Here is a 21,519-nt window from a genome sequence, read left to right as displayed (position 1 = left end):
GACACAACACACACACACGCGCGCGCCCGCCCTCGCGCGCCGCGCGCGCGCAATACACCACCACCACAGACACACACACACACACACACACACACATACACACACACCACACACACACACACACACACACACACACACACACACACACACACACACATAGGCCTACACTCTCTCTCTCTCCAGATCGGTTTATGTCGCTGCATACAGTATGCGCACCGGAGAGAAAGGAGGGATGTGATTTGTAAGTCAATGGGACGGAGATGCACGTTTTATTTTTTGTGATTGGATCTTCTTTTTGGTTCTGCTGTAAAACAGAGAGGAAACAAATATTATTTATTTGCATTATTATTATTGTATTGTTGTACATGAACCACTTTATCAAGCCTGTCCTTCACCTTGATTCTGCTGTGGGGGGAAACACTTATTTGTATTTTCATATTTATTTAATTTATTTATTTATTCAGTTTAATCATGTTTTTTTATTACATTAATAAAAACAACAAGCCTGTCCTTAACCTTGACGAGTATGCTTTAAAGTGGGGAAAACTATTATTTTAATTGTATTTCTGATTTCTATTGTATGTATTTTTTTTTTGCTCTGCTAAAAAGTAAAAATCCTGTATTAGCATCCAGATAAACTGAAAGTACCAAAAGTAAAAGTAGTCGTTATGCAGAATGCATAGTATGCAAGTGTGTCTATACCTACAAAATTATATCAATCTGTAAATGTTAAATGAAACATACCATTGCAATCCGGCTTGTAATCCCAAGAAATATAACAGTAATCTGATGTCGTTTTGTTTTGTCTTTCTTTAACTTAAAGGTGGGGTATGCAATTTATTTCAGATACACTTAACATCCCGATAGCAATGAATATATTAAATGATTTGACAATAAATACATAAAAAAATATCATCTGTGGAAGCCGTAATACTGTAAAAAGCACGACCAATCATTTTAGCCGGCCCGGCTAAAGTAACTGGATGGCCTACCTGCCTGTCAGCCTTCCATCTGTGCACAAACTTATCTCGTGCCCTCATTGGTCATGTGCGCGTTCGTGTGTGTTGGAGGAAGGGCTCTGTAAGGAAGTGGCAGATTTTCTTCGGCTGCGTAGTTTCAAATTCTAGCGCACTCGAGCTGGTTTCTCCTAAATTACATACCCCACCTTTAAAGGACATTTTTTAAGTATCCTTAAGGCCTAACCTTGATTATTTTTGTCCCATGCAGTGCCATTTTGAATGCTTGAATAATACTGCATTATTTTCCTGAATTATTTTCACATTTAGTCACTGGAGTCGAGATCAGTCACTGTATTGTTAAAAATGTGATCTCTTCAAATCACCACAAAAGGCCACAACGGAGCAGCATCGTTCTTTAATGATCCATGGATTCAAATAATAATTGTGTGAGACAAATTAGTTTTCACTTCTAGGCCAAACTGTCAATTCAAGAGTGAGAAAAACAAACTAATGACACGCTACACTCACTCGACTCCATGTCAAGATTGAATCAGTGTGTGTGTGTGTGTGTGTGTGTGTGTGTGTGTGTGTGTGTGTGTGTGTGTGTGTGTGTGTGTGTGTGTGTGTGTGTGTGTGTGTGTGTGTGTGTGTGGGCTGGTCAGATGGAGCCAATCTATTGTAACACCCACGACGAAAAAAACACACTCTTCTCTCACACTGATGAGAGAACGAGGCTACACACACCTCCTCTCTCTCTGAGTCACTGTCTGCTGTGTTTGCCTTATACCGTATGTCCACTTATAACTAATATAACATGGTATTTGCTCTCGGTATTCACACATACGCACAACAAGATGAAAATAAACTTTAAAACAGAACTTAGTTGAATACTCGATTCTGATTGGTCAATTTTGACATTCCATAGGTCTGCCAATTTTCGCTAACAGACCGTCGGTAATAAGAACAGACCGTTGCTAAGGAAGATCAAGGGACTATGTGCAAAACACTAAAGGGAACAGAGGAAGAAGACAGACAGGAAGTAAACACTAAAGGGAACAGCAGAAGAAGACAGAGAGGAAGTAAACACTAAAGGGAACAGCAGAAGAAGACAGACAGGAAGTAAACACTAAAGGGAACAGCAGAAGAAGACAGACAGGAAGTAAACACTAAAGGGAACAGCAGAAGAAGACAGACAGGAAGTAAACAGTAAAGGGAACACCAGAAGAAGACAGACAGGAAGGCCCAATCCCAAACCACGCCCTACACCCTACCCCTACACACTCCCCCTCCGTGACGGAGTGAACTCCGTGGAGTGACGCTCGCAGCTCAACGAGGCTCCTCCGGTCAGATGGAGGGAGTAAATACAGCGGCAAGCTTTGGACGGCCTCCCCTCTCTCCGGCAGAAACAGGAAATGCCGTAACTGTATGTAACAACGGTTTCAAATCAGCATCTCTTTGACAACACATTAAATTAATATCTCAAATAAAACTCCAAACATCTTTAATTGTGTTACTTTTTTGTAAAGCTCTTTTAGTTTTAAACCTGATGTTTATAAGCTTCTTAGCTGTAGACAGTCTGTAAATATACACAACGTTATAATAAAATGCACACATTGACCTTTTCTAGACTAAACACAGGTATGATCCTAAGTTAAAACATATGAGGTTATCATGAGGTTGTTAACATCGCAATTTATCAGTGGATGTTTGCTGGAACTGTTTGTAAACAGCGTGTTTCCTGACGGACACACACAGCGTGACTCCGGTCAGGTAGAGACCGGTCAGGTAGAGACCGGTCAGGTAGAGACCGGTCTCCAGTCAGCACCGATGCAGACTCGCTGTTTGAGGGCTTGATAGCCCACTCAATGTGGCGGACCCTCCGTGCGAACGCGCAAACGGAGGGGTAGTGTGTCGGGCATGGTTTGGGATTGGGCCGAAGTAAACACTAAGGGAACAACAGAAGAAGACAGACAGAGGGTGTTTCTCAATCGCGAGTAAAGCTGCTTCAGAGCCACTATTTCAAGCATACTACGTCATCGAGTGCCGCCGAAGTACTGTTCCAATCTCCAGCATACTTGGAAATCTACCGAGCCCGGCGTACTCCGTTTGGAGAAATATCGAGGCTGCACATGAGTAGACTCCGCGGTCTTAAAATCCCCACAATGCTTTGCGCACGGACCAATTTCCCCAAATCTGTGGCGGAAGATGTAAGAGGCGGGGCCTCTCATATGACGCACACCTGCACACTTGCTAGCGTGTTCCACTCTTTGTTTTCCGAATGGCAGGAAGTATTCTTGACTCGCTTCTGAACCAAGATGCTCGGCAGACATGTGCTACCAAGCAAGCGTACTCGACATTGAGAAACACCCAGGAAGTAAACACTAAAGGGAACAGCAGAAGAAGACAGACAGGAAGTAAACACAGAAATACCTGAGTATTTCCATTTTACGCTACATCGGTTTTTACTTTACAACAATTTGGAGACACATATTTTACTTTTTACTCCAATAATGTACTTTAATTATTCAAAAATCATGATAGTCTTATGCAATGTAATGCTGTACAGTGTTCTAATATACCCTGTTTGGAAAAAAGTACTTTAATTGGCTCTTGACAAACTACAACATTAATCATGTATTTGCTGCTGATCCAAAGAGCCAATTACATTTTGCATATACTTCTTCTGTACTTCTACTCTAAGTAACATTTGCTTTTCAGGACTTGTTATGCGTATTTCAAGATAATAGTATTCCTACTTTTTCACAGGATCTTCTTCCGTCTCAAAACAGTCGCTTTTATGAATTGTCTTTTTTAGTTTTTGTTTGTGTGTTTGTTTTGTGAGTACTATGTGAAGCACTTTGAACGCCTCTGTGTCTTCAAATGTGCTAAATAAACTAACCTTGAACAAGAGTTGAAATGTTCTAATACAGACGATATGAGCCGTATTGTAGTAGGGCTGTCTCTGTATGTCCGGCTGTCTCTCTAATAAAGATCATTTATACGTAACTCATCCTAATCATCCATTAACAAGCTTCTCAAAAAGCCTAAAAAAAACAATCCACGATTCTTCCTCAGAGTTAATTAGATTTTTCAGTCGAGAGGAGACCGACTCCTGCCTAAGTGAATCTGAACGGAAGGAGAATTACTTTTACTGGTTGTGTTTCCAAAGATAGCTTTTATAGCATTGGTTTACGGGTCTTTCTCTGCTGTTTTTATAGCATCTTGTCATTTACCTTTTGAATCTGATCCAGATAATGTCTATCACTTAGCTCGCTTACCGCAGTATCTTGTAAACAATCAGTGCTCTTTTGTTGCTGAGCTTTAGACTGACAGGATGGGGCCAAATGGGTTTTTAGGAGATTTGGGGCTCAATTGAAGGAGTCTTAGACGAAGACATCTACAAATCTGGACTTTAATTGTGATTAGAAAAGCCACAAGAAAGCTTTTTGTTATATGGAGACTCTCCTCTGTCTTAGTATACCAGGTCAGGGTGCATGCACATTTTGAGTATTAGCTTAAAGTGGACCTATCATGCTATATTTGAATAATATAGTGTAGGACCATACCTATATAAGGTATATTTATACGTTTCTGTTTTCAAAATACCAAACAGATCATGCATTTTAGCCATGCCTCATTTTGCTCAATTTGACAATTTCTAACTCTGTTTTAGCAAGGGCAGATTCAGTGAGAACAGCACCACCTACAGGCCTGGCATATGTATTACAGCGTCTCCAGCGCTTTTGAACGGCAATGGCCGTGGCTGTCTCCTCCTGATTGGTGGAGTTGGCCCAATAGCCGTAGCGCCACTGTCCTGACGTCAGGACAGTGTTCAAATCTGGATCAGTTTTTATCAGATCTGTTGCAGCCCCTTTTTTAGAGATGTGGGTATGGAGGAAAATAGAGAGGGTTGTGTTTTCTGACACTTGGTGAGTTCCCTGGAACACCGGGGACACATATTCATGTAGAAAAGACGTACAAACGTGCATTTTGCATGATAGGTCCCCTTTAAAGTTGAAATGTGTCAAAGTTAGTCCTCTTGGTTCTCTAAATACTTCCTCCAGAGTTGACTCTTCTGTTGGGATGTTTTGAGCTTTACTACAGAAATCCTCAGTTTTGTAGTTGAGAAAAACACTAATGTAAAAGTCTAGATAAGTATTCGTAATTCTCTAGTTTGCCTTGTCGAGGGTGCGAATCAAAATCTGTTTGCGTAAGTTTGGAAAGTTCTGGAAACAGCTGCCTTCTTAATGATTCACAATACTCCTTTTCGCTCTGGTCTGAAGATTCTTGTTCTAGAAACATGGAAGATTAATAATTAATAATTCATCTCTTAAAAAGATTAAATGTATTTGTATGCATGGTCCTTGTTGAAATAAAGACATAATAATAGTTAACTGCTAACGTCTCATTCTGTTATGCCAACATGTTAGCATGGACCATTCAACCAACATAATATTGGTAAATTAAAGGTGACTTGTTAAATTGCTAAATTGTTAGCTAGTAATCAATAGTGGAATCAAAGTGTTTTCCATTGTTTTAACCCTTAGATGCCTGAGTGACTGGACCCTACACTCTTCCATAAGTGGGTCAAAAAGGACCCGTATTAGAATAATATGTGTTTTTATGCCATTTTTGTCATTTTGGTTAAGAAAAAATCACTTGTATAATATTTAGTATTATATTTTGGTTCACACTAGAAATGTTTTATATTTCATTTTTCACTATTTTGAATTTTTGAATTTTTTTTTAGACTTTGAAAAAAAAACGAAATTCCATAGAAAATGCATGCGGGTCATTTTGACCCACTTATGGAAGCTTGGGGTAGTAATACGAAAACTACAATTTCTCAAAATGTATAGAATTTAAATAAAAAATTTGAATGGCATGATATCCAAAACATGTTTTTTGAGGAATAGCTGGAATATGAAATGATAAAAAAATGTTATTACAAAGATACTTCAAGAAAACCACCTCACCGGGTCAAAAAAGCCCTTATGCATCTAAGGGTTAATGGAGAGCGATTCCGTCACCAACATTTCTACGGGCCCTTTTTCTTCAAGCCGCAACTGGGAGCGATGGCACCAATCACAGCCGAGGGAAACCTTACCTCCGTTAATATTAGTCTGTGACAAATATGGAGAAGTTATTTATTTTAGTGTGGGTCTATCGTTATCCAGAGGTTTAAGAAAGGTACCATGGGGTCAGATTAGAATGTTCCAAAGGGGGGTTCGTTTAGCATGAAACACTTGAAATAACTAAAGGATAAGTTAAAAAAGAAAGTAGAAAGAAAGTGAGGTCATAGGGCACACCTGATCCAAGACCATGCCATGCCATAGAATATTGTACAAGAAAATAATGAAATACAGAAAGAATATTTATAGCTGAACATATATGTTAATACATTTAATGACCATCTTCCTTCGTTGGCAGAAAGGAGAGGATCATGTACTGGCTTATTTTCTTTCATTCAGTGTGTTAACATGCACACTGATCATTTAGCTGTCACCAGATAAGGAAATACTTTAGTTAATACAACTGATAGACACAGTACAATTGAAACCCTTTTGACGAAATGGCTTGTCTATGACATCATGGGGAAACGCTACTGTTGGATTAACTGTTAGTTTCATTCTGCACTGGTTCTTTGGGTAAGGTGAAAACGGAGGAAAGGCATTTTGCTGAATCATGCTCCAGTTTCTTGAAGTTGCACAGGAGTGGGAGATAGTGGACAGATAGAGCTGACAGTATAGCAGCAGAGATTATGGCCCAATTCCAAACCACACCCTACCCACTCCCCCTCCGTCTGTAGTCAGTCGGTGGAGGGTGTGAATACAGCAGCAAGCTTTGGGACAAACTCCCCTCTCTGGCAGAAACAGGAAATGCCTTAGATATAGGTGACAACTGTTTCACATCAGCATCACTTGGACAAGAAATTGAAAAATAATAACTAAAGTAAAACTCCAAAAATCTTTATTAGCGTTTATTTTTTGTAAACCCCTTTTAGTCTCTGTAAATATAGACAACTTTATAATAAAATGCACACTTTTACCGTTTTCTAGACTAAACACAGGGATATTATCCTGAGTTAAAAACAATACGAGGTAACATGAAGTTGTTAAGATCTGTGTGATGATATGAAATGTCTCTTGTTGTGCAGTTTATCATTTAATTTATAGTTTGGAATTGGGCCTATATGTCCTGTGTAGTGCACATTATACAGAGGGGAATCACAGCCGCCCTGAAGAACATTTGAAGGCAGTTAGATCGAGAAAAAGTGGTCTGTATTTCTCGGTCGGGGCTTTTTACACTTTGATTTTCCCAGTCAGGAGATCAAGCTAATCAAATACTCAGTTTATATTGTTCTCTGAACTTCAGCCGCTTCGATCAATAGGGCCTACACATCTTTATCAATACTAGGAACAGTAAACACTAACAGGAGCTGTTACTTCATGGACCACTCGCATTTGAAGTTGTGTTTTTTTGTTATAGGGAGCATTGATTTGAGCTTCAGTGGCACCAAGTGACTGGACTCAGATTACTGGAAATGTCAGGCTGTCTAAAGAACTGCAGAAACATCATAATAAGGGTGGAAATGTACTGCAAACACAGAGGAGGCGAGAGGGAGAGGCAAACCCAGAGGAGGCGAGAGGGAAAGGCAAACCCAGAGGAGGCGAGAGGGAAAGGCAAACCCAGAGGAGGCGAGAGGAAAAGGCAAACCCAGAGGAGGCGAGAGGGAAAGGCAAAACCCAGAGGAGGCGAGAGGAAAAGGCAAACCCAGAGGAGGCGAGAGGGAAAGGCAAACCCAGAGGAGGCGAGAGGGAAAGGCAAACCCAGAGGAGGCGAGAGGGAAAGGCAAACCCAGAGGAGGCGAGAGGAAAAGGCAAACCCAGAGGAGGCGAGAGGGAAAGGCAAACCCAGAGGAGGCGAGAGGGAAAGGCAAACCCAGAGGAGGCGAGAGGGAAAGGCAAACCCAGAGGAGGCGAGAGGGAGAGGGAAACCCAGAGGAGGCGAGAGGGGAGAGGCAAACCCAGAGGAGGCGAGAGGGAAAGGGAAACCCAGAGGAGGCGAGAGGGAGAGGCAAACCCAGAGGAGGCGAGAGGGAAAGGCAAACCCGGAGGAGGCGAGAGGGAAAGGGAAACCCAGAGGAGGTGAGAGGGAAAGGCAAACCCAGAGGAGGTGAGAGGGAAAGGGAAACCCAGAGGAGGCGAGAGGGAAAGGGAAACCCAGAGGAGGCGAGAGGGAAAGGCAAACCCGGAGGAGGCGAGAGGGAAAGGCAAACCCAGAGGAGGCGAGAGGGAAAGGGAAACCCAGAGGAGGCGAGAGGGAGAGGCAAACCCAGAGGAGGCGAGAGGGAAAGGCAAACCCAGAGGAGGCGAGAGGGAAAGGGAAACCCAGAGGAGGCGAGAGGGAGAGGCAAACCCAGAGGAGGCGAGAGGGAAAGGCAAACCCGGAGGAGGCGAGAGGGAAAGGCAAACCCGGAGGAGGCGAGAGGGAAAGGGAAACCCAGAGGAGGCGAGAGGGAGAGGCAAACCCAGAGGAGGCGAGAGGGAAAGGCAAACCCAGAGGAGGCGAGAGGGAAAGGGAAAGGGAAAGCATTAACGAGACAAACGTTCATATCAATAAACTGTTTCATTAGACAGCATCCAGGGATGGGAGGCGTACAAGAAAAAGGAATATACCCTGATTACTTTCTGATACTTCTGGGTTACCTCAATATCAAATGCAGTGCAAATAAACAAAAGAGAAGATACATATCAATAAGATGTTCTTTACTGAAGTTTCAAATCAAATCAGGTTTTATTTATAAAGCACATTTTAAAACGATTTTTGGTCGAGCCAAAAAGTGCTGTACTTTGAAGTGTATTATGTAAGACAACAGATCAATGTGACTTTAGAAAAGAAGAAACCAGGATATTTAGGATCAGGAATGATTTTATTTATCGGAAAACCTGCCTTTCATGAAGCAGATTCAGCCTCTACACCAGCACTGAAACACATGAGCACATACTAGTTTAAAAGATCTTGAACATGAGAAAAAGTAGAAGTACTCAGATCTTGTACTTTAGTAAAAGTAGAAGTACTCATGGTTGCCCTTCTGTTTATTCTCCGCTGTGGATGCTCTGGCTCTTTTTCTCCCTCCCCGAGGAAAGCGTGTGTGTAAAGGAGGGGGAGGGGTAATAATTGATGGAGAGGGAAAGGGTTCTTTTAAATCAAGTGGAGAGCAAAACTGGGTATTCAAGGAGCCAACTACTAAGTTTAAAACACAATAATTTATTCAGTAGAACATAAAAACTTTACTAAGAAAACTAAAATCAGAGCTGTCTGAAACATAATCTCAGTAAAAAGATAGTCTAAAACTATTTTAAAATACAATTAAACACAGTTAAAACAATACAAAGAATTCAAATGTTAAAAGGGTTAAAAGTCTTTTCTCAGAACCAGAGTCTTTCCAGGGCTGTGAAGGTGCTCCGTCGACCCTCTCTTGCACTGCCGTGGTCTCTTAATCCCTTGGTTGCGTGTGCCTCTGCTCCTGCTGCGTCCTGCCTCTGCTGTCTCCTTCAGTCTCTCCCAGTCTCAGTCTGTCCTCTGCTGCTCTTCTCCTTCCATTTATAGGCAGGGCTGTTGGTGCAAATTGTCTCCAGGTGTGGTCACTCATTGTCAATCAGCATAGCAAGGCCAATCCAAACATTTCAAAAATAAAAGCATGCAGCAGGAAGTTGAAACCAGTTAAAAAGGCAAACACATTTCAGAGTAAAATCACACAATAAAAAGGTATAAAACACACACACTTAAAACCATGCAATAATGAATCATTAAAATACATTGCCATGTGACATTTGCTCCTGCTGTAAATCTCTCCGTTAGTCCACCAGCAGATGACAAACACCCACCTCTCCGCCTCTTCCAAGGGACGAGGGGACCGTGCGGCAGAGTTTCAGTTAGATTTTTTTTCGCCGGTCAACATGTCCGTTAAAGTTTCAATCTTCCGGACAAAATTAGAAAAGTGCCGGTCAAAGGTCTTCTTTGTTATTTATTGAGCTTTAAAACAAATTAATAATGACCAGGGTTGCAAAATTCCGGGAATTTTCAAAGATGGAAACTTTCCACGGGAATTAACGGGAATTAACGGGAATTTATGGGAATAAACTGGGAATTTTCAAAATGGAAGGTTGGCTCTTCATAGGGAACTTAAATATAGTTGGGGAAAGTATATTTTAGCATAATCTCGACTAAAACAAACAGATGCCATTCAAGTACACTTGAATATCCATGCCATAGCACACTGCTTACTGCATGGCTATTGAGACCACACAAAGGTTTGCAACAGGCTCACGAATGTGAGAGTGGAAAAACTGGTTGGCATTCGGGCAAACCTAAGGCTCTCTGAGCCGGACACAGAGCCATCCTCAACAAGGCTGGACAGTGACACTGAAGAGGAAGACTCAGAGTTGGATGTTGATGAGGCCCAGGAAGAGCCCGTTGACTGAAAGGGATTAGCAAAAATGCAGAGGATTGCTTGAAGGAAGATTTGCATGTTTAATGGGACTTTGTGGAGGGAGAGGGGCTCTTTTCATTTAACATTTTGAATGGGACTTTGTGAGGATGTTTGGATGGGGGGTGCATTTTTGTTCATTTTTTAATGAGTGGGGGATGAGTAACATTTAACTCAACATTCCTGTTTTCGTTCTTCAATGAAACAAATAATTGTTCAATAAAATAATTAAAACTTGTTCTGTTCTACTTAAAAAAGAAAATCTGTTGAAATGTCATGTTTTTTGGTTTAATTTTGGATCGAATATTTTCAAAATTCCCCAGCTTAACTTCCCATGGAAACTTTCTGCAAACTTACCGGAAACTTTCTGCACCTTTGCAACCCTAATAATGACTCTATATAATCATATAAGAATAAAACACGGAGGACGGAGATCTCTTTTTCTCCCCCTCTTCTGAGAGCCCAGCAGCTGATCAGAGCACGCTCCCCTCTCCTGCAGGGGGGCGTGGTCAGCTGCAGCTCATTTGCATTAAAGCTACGTCACAGAATCAGCCCCCTGCAAAAACAGGGCTGGAAAGAGCAAATAGAGCGAAATGAGGCATGGCTAAAATGCATGATGAAACAGACATGTTTTATATAGGTATGGCCCAGCCGCGGCGCCAGGATTTCAATTGTGGGTGGGCCAATGTAATTTCGGCTGGGCCTGTTCTAATAGATGTTTCTCGTTAACAAAAATGTAATAAAAAGAAATGCCTGCATATCATTGTAGGCAACTGTGTAATATTATACCCTGGGTATAATGCATATTTCCTATAGTAAAGACACTTTTTCAAAACCCTTCTCTTTTAAACATTTTCACTTATGAGAAGCTTTAATTATTTAAATGATTAAGCGGCACGCCGCAATGAGTGAAAATAAATGTTATACTGCATGTTATTTAGTTTTGGTTCACAATACATTGATACGTTTAGAAACAAAGAGCATACAACGGCAGAATATGGAATAATGAGCGAACACCTGATGTGTGTCTGTGTGGTAAGACCGCAGCGTGCTGTCCTTTAGCGGATCTAGCGAAGTGAGCGGCCGTGCGCAAAAGGCACTGGTTCTCTGACGCGGCACTTTTCAGAGGCTGCAGATTTATCATTAGGCTACTTCCTTCTGATACTGCAGAGCTTTCATGAGCTGAAGTATACGTTTCATACTAAAGCAGCTGGGCAGCAGATACTGTTGCTTCACACTCATAAGCTTTGCTGATTTGGGCTGGAGAATGCCTGCCGCGTCAGGGTGCGCTCTGGTAGTTGCAAATGGCATGACATTTTAGCTCTACGTTTCTTAATAATTTTCCTAGATATGTAGTCTCAATATGAAATGAGGAATCTCTTGCTTTGCACACGTGACAATTATGTCCGGTAAAACTTTACGTGTTCCCGATTTTTCTCAATGATCTCTCCCTGTCGGCCTTCTGGGTTGAGTAGCTGATGGAGGATGGTTCCATGCTCAGACTTCTCGCACTGTCTGTAGTTTGTATTTCTCTCCATAGCTATTGCATGAGCTGCGCTGCATTCGTGTTTACTGAGAGCATAGTCGATATGTTTCCAGTCCCTGTAACCATGGCGACTGAATGTATCTTCTCCGCCGGCCCCGCCTCTCACTAAAATGCCGGCACATTTTACAAAACACACTGTCCTTGCTAATGCTATACTCCAAGAATGTGTTCTTGTCATACCAGTGGGCAGCAGAGCTCCTTTTCTTTTGTCCGAAAAGTGTCTGAGGGTACTTTATGAGCTGTGGCTGTGTAGCCGCCGGGTCATCTATGGCTGAGAGGTCCGGCACTGGGATGTTATTTTCTGTTGACCTGCAACGGGTGCTACGTCCCGCAGAGGGACTGAGCTCAGCGGGGCACAACATTAAACACACTCTCGTCTCTCTAAGGCGGCACCTGCTGTGAGGATGACTCTTCTTACTCTTTAAAATGAAAACCTGAACATCGATTGTTGTGACATCGTTAGTGAGTGCGGTATATTTTTTGTGTCTGTCCAGTCCACTGTCCTCCATCTGCGCGCGCCCGCGAGACGTTCTACGATGTGTTTGCTCCCGCGCTTCCACTATGAGTTCGGTCCAAATTCACATTTTGCCTTGCCCGATTACATTCATTCATGTTGCTTTTAATTTTCTAAGTTTTTTTAAAGGGAAACACATGTTTGCTCTTATTTTATTATGTAATCGTTAGTTTTGATAATCAAAAATAAAAATGTTGGAAACTATATTTTCGCCCAGTCATTTTTGATCAATGAATGGGTGGGCCCAGTGACAGAGTGGGTGGGCCTAGGCCCAGTAGGCCCACCCATAACGCCGCGGCTGGTATGACCCTACAATATATTATTCAAATATAGCATGATAGGTCCACTTTAAGTACAGTATTTGAGTAAATGTTAGCTACATGGACCAGTTATCACTTATACAGAGAATCAGGTGAGTCATCTTTGGGATCCTCTGAATAAATGTTCATATTGTATTCAGACCTCTCCTGTTGTGTAACGCGTGTCTCTGCGTCTCAACTCTGAAATAACTGCGTCTCCGTCTTTCTGTCTCTGAGTGAAAACACCATTAGTAGTAATTTGTCCGCGGCCGAGTCTGGGAATCCGCAGCGAGACGTTTTGTGTTTTCGGAGATAACGACGGCTCGTATCGCTTTCTGGCGTCTGTCCAACAGACACAGAGACGCTCTCTTTATCCTCTGATTCTGTGTATTCTCTCTGTGTGTTCTCTGCCTTTCTTCTCCTCGTCGTTTCAGCTCATTTTCTCCATGTTTTACTGACACTATACTGCCCTCAAAGGCTTTTACAGTACATGTGTTACTGTCAACTTCCCCAGCTGATATGCAGTTTTATCTTCCCAATGAAATATTTTTCAAAGACATGTCCGCGGTCGTCCACCAATCAGAAAGTCATTGGTTTGATTCCCAGTTGCTGCAGTCAATATCTCGCTGTGTCCTTGGGCCTTTTATATTTAGTTTGCTGTAAATTGGTATTTCAATCTGTATATGCTCTACTTTTTAATGCTGTTTTATTTACATTTCTATTTGAGATGTTTATATTTTTTTATTGTTTATTTCTACTCTTTTAATTCCTCTAATGTGCAATGCCTTGTTTTTTATGCTGCTGCAACGCAAACATTTCCCAAATTTGGATCAATAAAGTACTTCTTATCTTATCTTAAGACACTTAACCCCAAATTGCTCCCAACGGTGTGTGAGTGTGTGTGAATGTTAACCTCTGCCTCTGTATGAATGTGTGAATGCTGACTTTCAGGGGTCTTAAAGACTGGAAAAGCGCTGTCTAAATACAATCCATTAACAATTTACCGTTCACCAACTATTCACTTTTTTCCTGACTTGTGACCATTTCCCTCTTATATAAATATATCTATATCACTGCTGCAAAAATAACAAACACAGTTCACTCTCTCTCTCCATAAGGCCCTTTTATCACCTCTAAAACGGCTATAAAGTGTGTGTGTGTGTGTGTGTGTGTGTGTGTGTGTGTGTGTGTGTGTGTGTGTGTGTGTGTGTGTGTGTGTGTGTCCGTGTGTGTGTGTCCGTGTTTGTGTGTCTTACATTTTGCAGTGCAATTTTATCTGGGATCCAATAAGTTCATTAACAGCGACGGGTTCCCTGTTGTGCAGATCATATGATAATAACTTGGACTTGAATATGAACTATGAGAACATTTGGAGCGGGCATGAGTCCGTACAAAACAAGTTTCCCTGATGAATATTCACACACTTTAACTGTAGGGGTGTGAACTAAGGATTTACAGCCATTCAGTGAAAATAAAGATAAGCCACCCTGCTTCAATGACATTTTCCGGCTTGTTAAATATGAATGTGTTCCCGATAAGAGGTTTAATTGTTTCCTCCGCCGAGGACACCGTGTCCCTGCGTTGGTTAGTTGGTTTGTGTTTGACTACAGGAGTGGATCTGATGCTCGATACTTAAACGCTCTGCAGTCTCAGGTCACCTTCCTAATGTCAGCGTTTCTTTCTCATGTCAGGGACGTCTGTATTGTGTCTTTCTGCACCTCTAAGAAGCCTGTTATCTGTGCTTTGACAGAGTGTGTGTGAGTGAGTGAGTGTGTGTGAGTGAGTGTGTGTGAGTGTTAGCTTCCCTAGAGTATGTAAAGAGCTTTGAGGGGTCGAACAGAGCTGATAAAGAGATGTATAAGTACAGTCCATTCACCATTAAAGACTACTTCGTCTTATGACGTTGTTGCAACCAAAATTCAGAAGGGTATTTCCTTCCACATTGTTTGATGTTCTCATAAACGAGTCGTGTTTATCATAGAACTTGGTTTAATAACCTTAATAGTGACGGAGCAACATTATATCCACATGGCAGTTATCACCACAATACACGAACCCCGCCTGTAGATCCCTATATCCGGTACGGTGTCTGCAGAAGGACAACAGAGACCATGCGAATACTCTACATCCCCTTTCTTTAGCTCTTCCTACAGTAATGAACAAAACTGTTATACTCAACACATACGACAGAACATACAAAATGCTGCGAATGTACACGTTATCAAACTATGTGTGCATTTAGTAACTGATGAACACAACACAATCTCAAAGAATGAGTGTAGCAATTAACTCAGTAATTACTACAGTAACAAAGTAGATGACTAAAATAGAGTACATTTGCACTGTGAAACAAAACGTTAAGTCTCAATACGGCATTACTGTGTGAACTAACAGTTTAGAGTCAATGTCCTCAGAGTGGTATGCTCGTGCATACATGACAAAGCTTCAGTCTCTGTATTTGGGATTAGGCTTGATAGCACGGCCTGAGCGTGTCCTGTAGACACTCTCGGGAGTGTCTGACAGCAGTTTAGCTGTGGGAACATCAGCCCTCACGTGTTCACTGTTCAGTGATTCCTGTGTGTGTGTGTCACAATCTGTAAACTCAAGTCCTGTGTCTTGATGATCAGTGTCACTTGTAGAGGTGTGTGACGGGACAGGCTCAGCTACAGGCAGAATGTGCCTACGATTCCTTCTGTACAGCTTCCCCTCTGAGTGGACGACGTACGACCGGGGTTCCTTGCAGATCTCTTGAATCATTCCAGTCCTGTTGTAACCTTGTGGGGTCTGCATCCTAACAACCTGTCCTTCCATCAAAGGTTGTAGTGGTCGGCTTGACTTATCATAGCACTGTTTTTGATACAGCCTCTTGTTTAGAAGCTGGGCTTTTACCTCTTGTGGGTGACGCATATCTGGCTCAAGCAGCTTCACCGAGACTGGGAGTGTTGTACGTGTTTGTCTCGACATCAGTCTCTGTGCAGGAGATCCTAATTTTGTGTCACGTGGTACATTCCTGATGTTTAATAGGTTAAGAAAAACATCAGTTCCATCTCTATGAGATTTCTCCATGAGCTGCTTCGCACTGCGCACAGCCCGTTCAGCTAGCCCATTGGACTGGGGATACTCAGGGCTGCTGGTAATATGAGTGAAGTCCCACTGTGAGGCAAAGTCTTTAAAGCGCTGGCTAGTAAACTGCCTTCCATTGTCTGACATGAGTGTGTGAGGTGCTCCATGAACTGAGAAATGTCTTTTCAGCTTTGCAATGACTGTTGCTGCAGTGATATCACGAAGCATGTCTATCTCATACCAGCCTGAATATGCAACCCAGTCTCACGGCATTTCGTGTTATTAGTCACGAAATTAATTTAATCTATTGATTCGTGTTCACCAACACGATTTTCACCTTTTTTTCGTGTCACACAGAACGATTTTAAATGCAATGTATTTCTATTGGTAGTATGTTTCGTGCCTGCAACACGTCTTTTTGTCCGGTCGGGTCTTGGAAGACCAGAAGCTGTGTGGTTCATAAAAACATGTTCTTACTCAATATCTTACCCTAAGCCTAACCCTATCCCTTTTATTTTAAATTGTATAATGTCTGAGTTTTTTTGCCGTCAGTGAGGAAAAGAAATGTCTCAGAGCCTCAGAATACTGACATCTGTATTTTATGTCATCTTTTTTTTCCTTCTAATTTGTTATTATTTGGTGCAGGCACGAAACATACTACCAATATAAATACATTGCTTCTAAAATCGTTCTGTGTCAGAATACTTAAATCTGTATTTTTTTAAATGTCTTTTTCCTTCTAATTTGTTATTATTTACATTGCTTTTAAAATCGTTCTGTGTGACACGAAAAAAATGGCGAAATCGTGTTGGTGAACACGAATCAATAGATTAATTTCGTGACTATAACACGAAATGCCGTGAGACTGTGTTGGAATATGAGTCCACTAGCACTAAGTATTGCTGATTGTGCCACTCAAAGATGTCAGTTGCTACAGTTGACCACGGCAGGTCTGGAACTGGATGCAGATGGAGTGGTTCTTTCTGCTGGTGTGGTTTTGTGCTGTTACACACAGAGCATGGCTGTATTTCTGTGTGAATGTTGTCTGTCATATTTGGCCAGAAAACAATGCCACGTGCTCTCCGCTTTGTAGCTTCTTCACCAGGATGTCCTCTGTGCATGATGCTGATGTATTCTTTCTGTAGTGACAGAGGAATAACTGCTTTGTGACCCTTCATTATGACTCCATTTTCAACAATCAGTTCGTCTCTGAAAGAAAAATACGGTCTAATGGCATGTGGAAGATTATGCTGTTTAGTGGGCCACCCGTGTCTGACAGTGGTGCTGAGTGTTTGCAGAGTCATGTCTTCAGCGGTGTGCCTCTCTAACTCTTCTAAGCGAGAAGAAGATATGTAGTTAACAGTCATCACGTCGAAGTTGTCCTCTTCTTCAGCTTGCTGAACTGTGGAGCTGCGGGGAGCTCGCGACAAAGTGTCAGCCAGGAACATTTGCTTTCCGCATTTGTACACAAGAGTGATGTCGTACTTTTGTAGTCGTAGCATCAGTCTTTGTAGTCTTGCAGGTGCTGTGTGTATGGGCTTTTTTAGTATGGTGACGAGGGGCTGGTGGTCTGTTTCAATAGTGACTGGTTTAACATAGATATAGTCATTGAATTTTGAACATGCAAAGACCACTGCCAACAGCTCTTTTTTGATTTGAGCATATCTGGTTTCCGTTTCAGTTAGCGTACGCGAAGCATACGCTACGGGTTTTCCTTCCTGCAAACACGCTGCACCGAGTCCGTATTGTGAAGCGTCACAGGTAAGTGTCACTGGCTTGTCAACATCATAGTATAGCAACACCGGTGGGCAAGACATGCGTTTCTTTAAATCTTCAAAAGCTTTCTGCCGCTGTTCATGCCATGTCCATTCTGTGTCTTTATGTGTGAGCTGCCGTAGTGGAGCTGACAGCTGGCTGAAGTTTGGTATGAACTTTCCAAGGTAGTGGACCCTCCCCAGAAATCTTTGTAAGGCTGGGACGTCTGCTGGCACTGGCATCTCACTAATAGCACTTGTTTTGGAAGGATCTGCTTTGAGTCCTTCACTGGTGAAAACATGGCCGACATAGCCGACTTGGCTTAGCCTGAACTTGCACTTGAGGGGGTTAAGCCTTAAATGAACCTCCCTGACCCTGTTCACCACTTTTCTCAGGTTGGCGTCGTGCTCTGCAACATCTTTACCTGCAATAATGATATCATCAACGATGATTTCACAGGGGTATCCAGTAGGGGTGTTGAAAATAATCGTTTCTACGATGCATTGCGATGCGGACGTGGACGATTCGGTCTCGATGCAGTGACGGAAGATAACCGATTATAGCGTAGTAACGTTGCTTCCTGATTTTCCGGCCGCGGCTTTACTATAATGTTTTTTTTTCTGTCACTTTAATATCAAATCGGTCGGTGACGCAGAGATCAGGGAGACGTGACAGCGGCACAGCGGCACAGCAACACCAAACACGGAGTCTGCTTTATCCACCAACACAAGAACACCAGTCCAGAACCAACAGCAGAAGGACCCGCTCTGAATCACTCCGTGTCGCTGCGGCTCAGAGACACAAGGATTTATGTTTTTCAAAAATAATCGCGTTACAATCATGTCAGGTTTTTGGTGGATTTAATTAAGTCTTGGATTGCAGAGTATGAATGTCCTCTAGCAATTTTCAGACGATATTATTATATACGTGTGTAAAGTTTGTGAAGGCAGGAGGAAAAAAGCTTCCGCGATCACCGTCTCCTCTCTGTTCCTCCAAACCCCGCCCCCTCCCTGAAAATAATGAGTGACAGGCTGATAGTGACCCGATAGAAACTTTATTATTCACTTAATCACTGATTGAGATATGATGAAGCTAACCTAATCTCATACATTCATGGGATTTATGTAACAGTAAGACAGAGAATGTAAGTGTGCACCCACATGCACTATTTTTGTTTGTATATGCTATTGTAAATACTCCTGTTGTCTGCTGTGTTCAGACTCAAGTCCTGTGTGTGATGCCACATTCAGGACATTCAGTGTCCTCTCTTTAACAGAAGACCGTTGCTAGAAGCTGCAGCTAGACTGCAGAAGCATTAGTTGTTTTTTTTTGAGGATGGAACAACTTCACACACAGATATAGGGAGGCTAGACCTATACAATTCATTTATTTTGGTTTATAAATTAATGTCAAGACTTTTATGTTATTGATTTCTGAAGCACTTTCTAAATAATAAAAAGAGAGTTCATATGTATTTACTGCATGTATGCATTGATGAAAAATAAGCCATGTGCAGTAATATAGAAAATTGAGGATGCAACGCATTGGTATGAATCGTGATGCATCGGGATATCGAATTGAATCGAATCGTTGACAGGATAATCGTAATCGAATCGAATCGTGAGACCAGTGAAGATGCACAGCCCTAGTATCCAGCGAAGATCTGTTCCATGGAGCACTGGAACACCTCGCTGGCAGAATTGATTCTAAATGGCATTCTTAGAAATCTGTAACGACCAAAAGGGGAGCTGAAAGTGGTTAACATGGAAGACTTATGGTCGAGTGGAACCTGCCAGAAGGATCTCTTTGCATCCAATACAGAAAACATAGTTGCTTTTGACATGTGTGTAGCGAATTCTTCCACAGTACGCATAGGATGGTGTGGTCTTTTCAGAGCAGTGTTCAAGTCTCTTGGATTAATGCATATCCTGATTTCTTGTTTGTCCTTTTTGTTAGTGGCTACCATAGAGGACACCCAATCAGTGGGCTCTGAGCAGGCGCGCCGGATTCATTTTAGAAGGGGGGGGGGCCAAAAAAGTGCGTGTGTATGGCCCAATCCCAAACCACGCCCTACACACTCCCCCTCCGTGACGGAGTGAACTCCGTGGAGTGACATGGGAGTGACACATGAGGCTCCCTCCTGTCAGATGGAGGGAGACAGCGGCAAGCTTTGGGACGGCCTCCCCTCTCTCCGGCAGAAACAGGAAATGCCGTAACTGTATGTAACAACGGTTTCAAATCAGCATCTCTTTGACAAAAAATGTAAATTAATAACTCAAATAAAACTCCAAACATCTTTAATTGTGTTACTTTTTTGTAAAGCTCTTTTAGTTTTAAACCTGATGTTTATAAGCTTCTTAGTTTTTGCAACAGTCTGTAAATATACACAACTTTATAATAAAATGCACACATTTACCTTTTTCTAGACTAAACACAGGTATGATCCTAAGTTAAAAACATATGAGGTTATCATGAGGTTGTTAACATCGCAGTTTATCAGTGGGTTATTGATTCTGCGTCAGTCTTAGGACAGTCATACATTCCTATGAAGTCTTCATGGACAACATAATCAGCTGATACCCATCGTACAGTCAGAGACAACTATTCATGGAGGCTTGGGCACTTTTTCCAGTTATTAACTCCGGTATTAACAAAGCTATCATCTCCACATGTTGAGAAAATTACAAGCCGTTTGACAGCAAATCTGCATATTTCACAGAAGGCCCGTTTAGCGGTTTTGCAAATAATTAACCACTCTCTGTTTTTGTACCATTCTGCGTTGAAGTACCTTTCTCTTTGCCCAGACGATCTAGCGGTCTCCTTTTTTTCGACAGTTATCTGTACAGCTTTACCTGCCTCAATGTCCCGACAACAAACCTCCATGCAGTCAGAACCAGCCTGTTTCGGTTCAACGACGGCGGTGGGGGCGGTTTTGACAGTCTCTGCGGCCGCAGAGCTGCTGCTTTTGGGTTTTTCTGGCTTCACTGGTTCTTCTATGATTGATGAAGGTCCAGGCTCCGGAGAAGTGGATGTCAGGGATGTGACCTTCCAGTTGTTAAATGTAAGTTTAGATTGACTGTAGGCCTATTTAGTTTTCTTCTGCGCTGGTTCTTCTGACTTGTTTGCAAGTGTATATATTATTTCTATCTGGTTAACGGCTGACACACACATAACAACGTAACAAATAAACAAATTTAAGCTTTTTTATTGGTTGTAATTTACATGGATACATTTGAATGGTGTGACAATGTCCTATTTGATTGGGTTAAAATTTACATATTCTTCCTGTTATGTCTGCCTGCTTTATTTTACCTAATGCAAACCTGCTCCATCGAAATCAGTCGCATTGACCCGAAGACACATTTTGAGTTGTATACACTGTTGGAAAGAGGAGATTCCTTTCTAATGATATCAGGATAGTTTTTCCAAATATTAAGCAAAATGTCACATTATATAATGACTGTTACCGAGTCATCATTTTGAGAAAAAGGCCTTTAAAGTTTCCTCTTCTCTGGAAGCGGAGCAAATGATCAAAGTAGTAACGGAGGGAAGATATTTTCGTTTGGATTACTGGTCTGGGGGAAGCCCGCGAGTGTGTGTATACGTGTGTGTGTTTGTGTATTTTTGCGTTTGTGTGTGTATTCACGAGAAACACCGGCTGTTGTTACGCCTGCTGTGACGTTAAGTTACTCCGGTCTCCGCTTGTAATTATGCCGTTACAAGCTTCAAAGTTGTATTTATCATCTGAATTTGCCGAAACAAGTTTAATATTCTGAAAGCCAAGACTTTGTTTATTTGAAATCAGATACAAACAAACTGTAACGGACCCTGCCGTGTTATATATGATTACTATACGCCTTACATTCATAATTTCAGCAGAGGGAGGGGAA

Source organism: Trematomus bernacchii, unplaced genomic scaffold (genome assembly GCF_902827165.1).
Source record: "Trematomus bernacchii unplaced genomic scaffold, fTreBer1.1, whole genome shotgun sequence".
Classification (NCBI taxonomy): Eukaryota; Metazoa; Chordata; class Actinopteri; order Perciformes; family Nototheniidae; genus Trematomus; species Trematomus bernacchii.
This window is presented reverse-complemented; position numbering follows the sequence as displayed.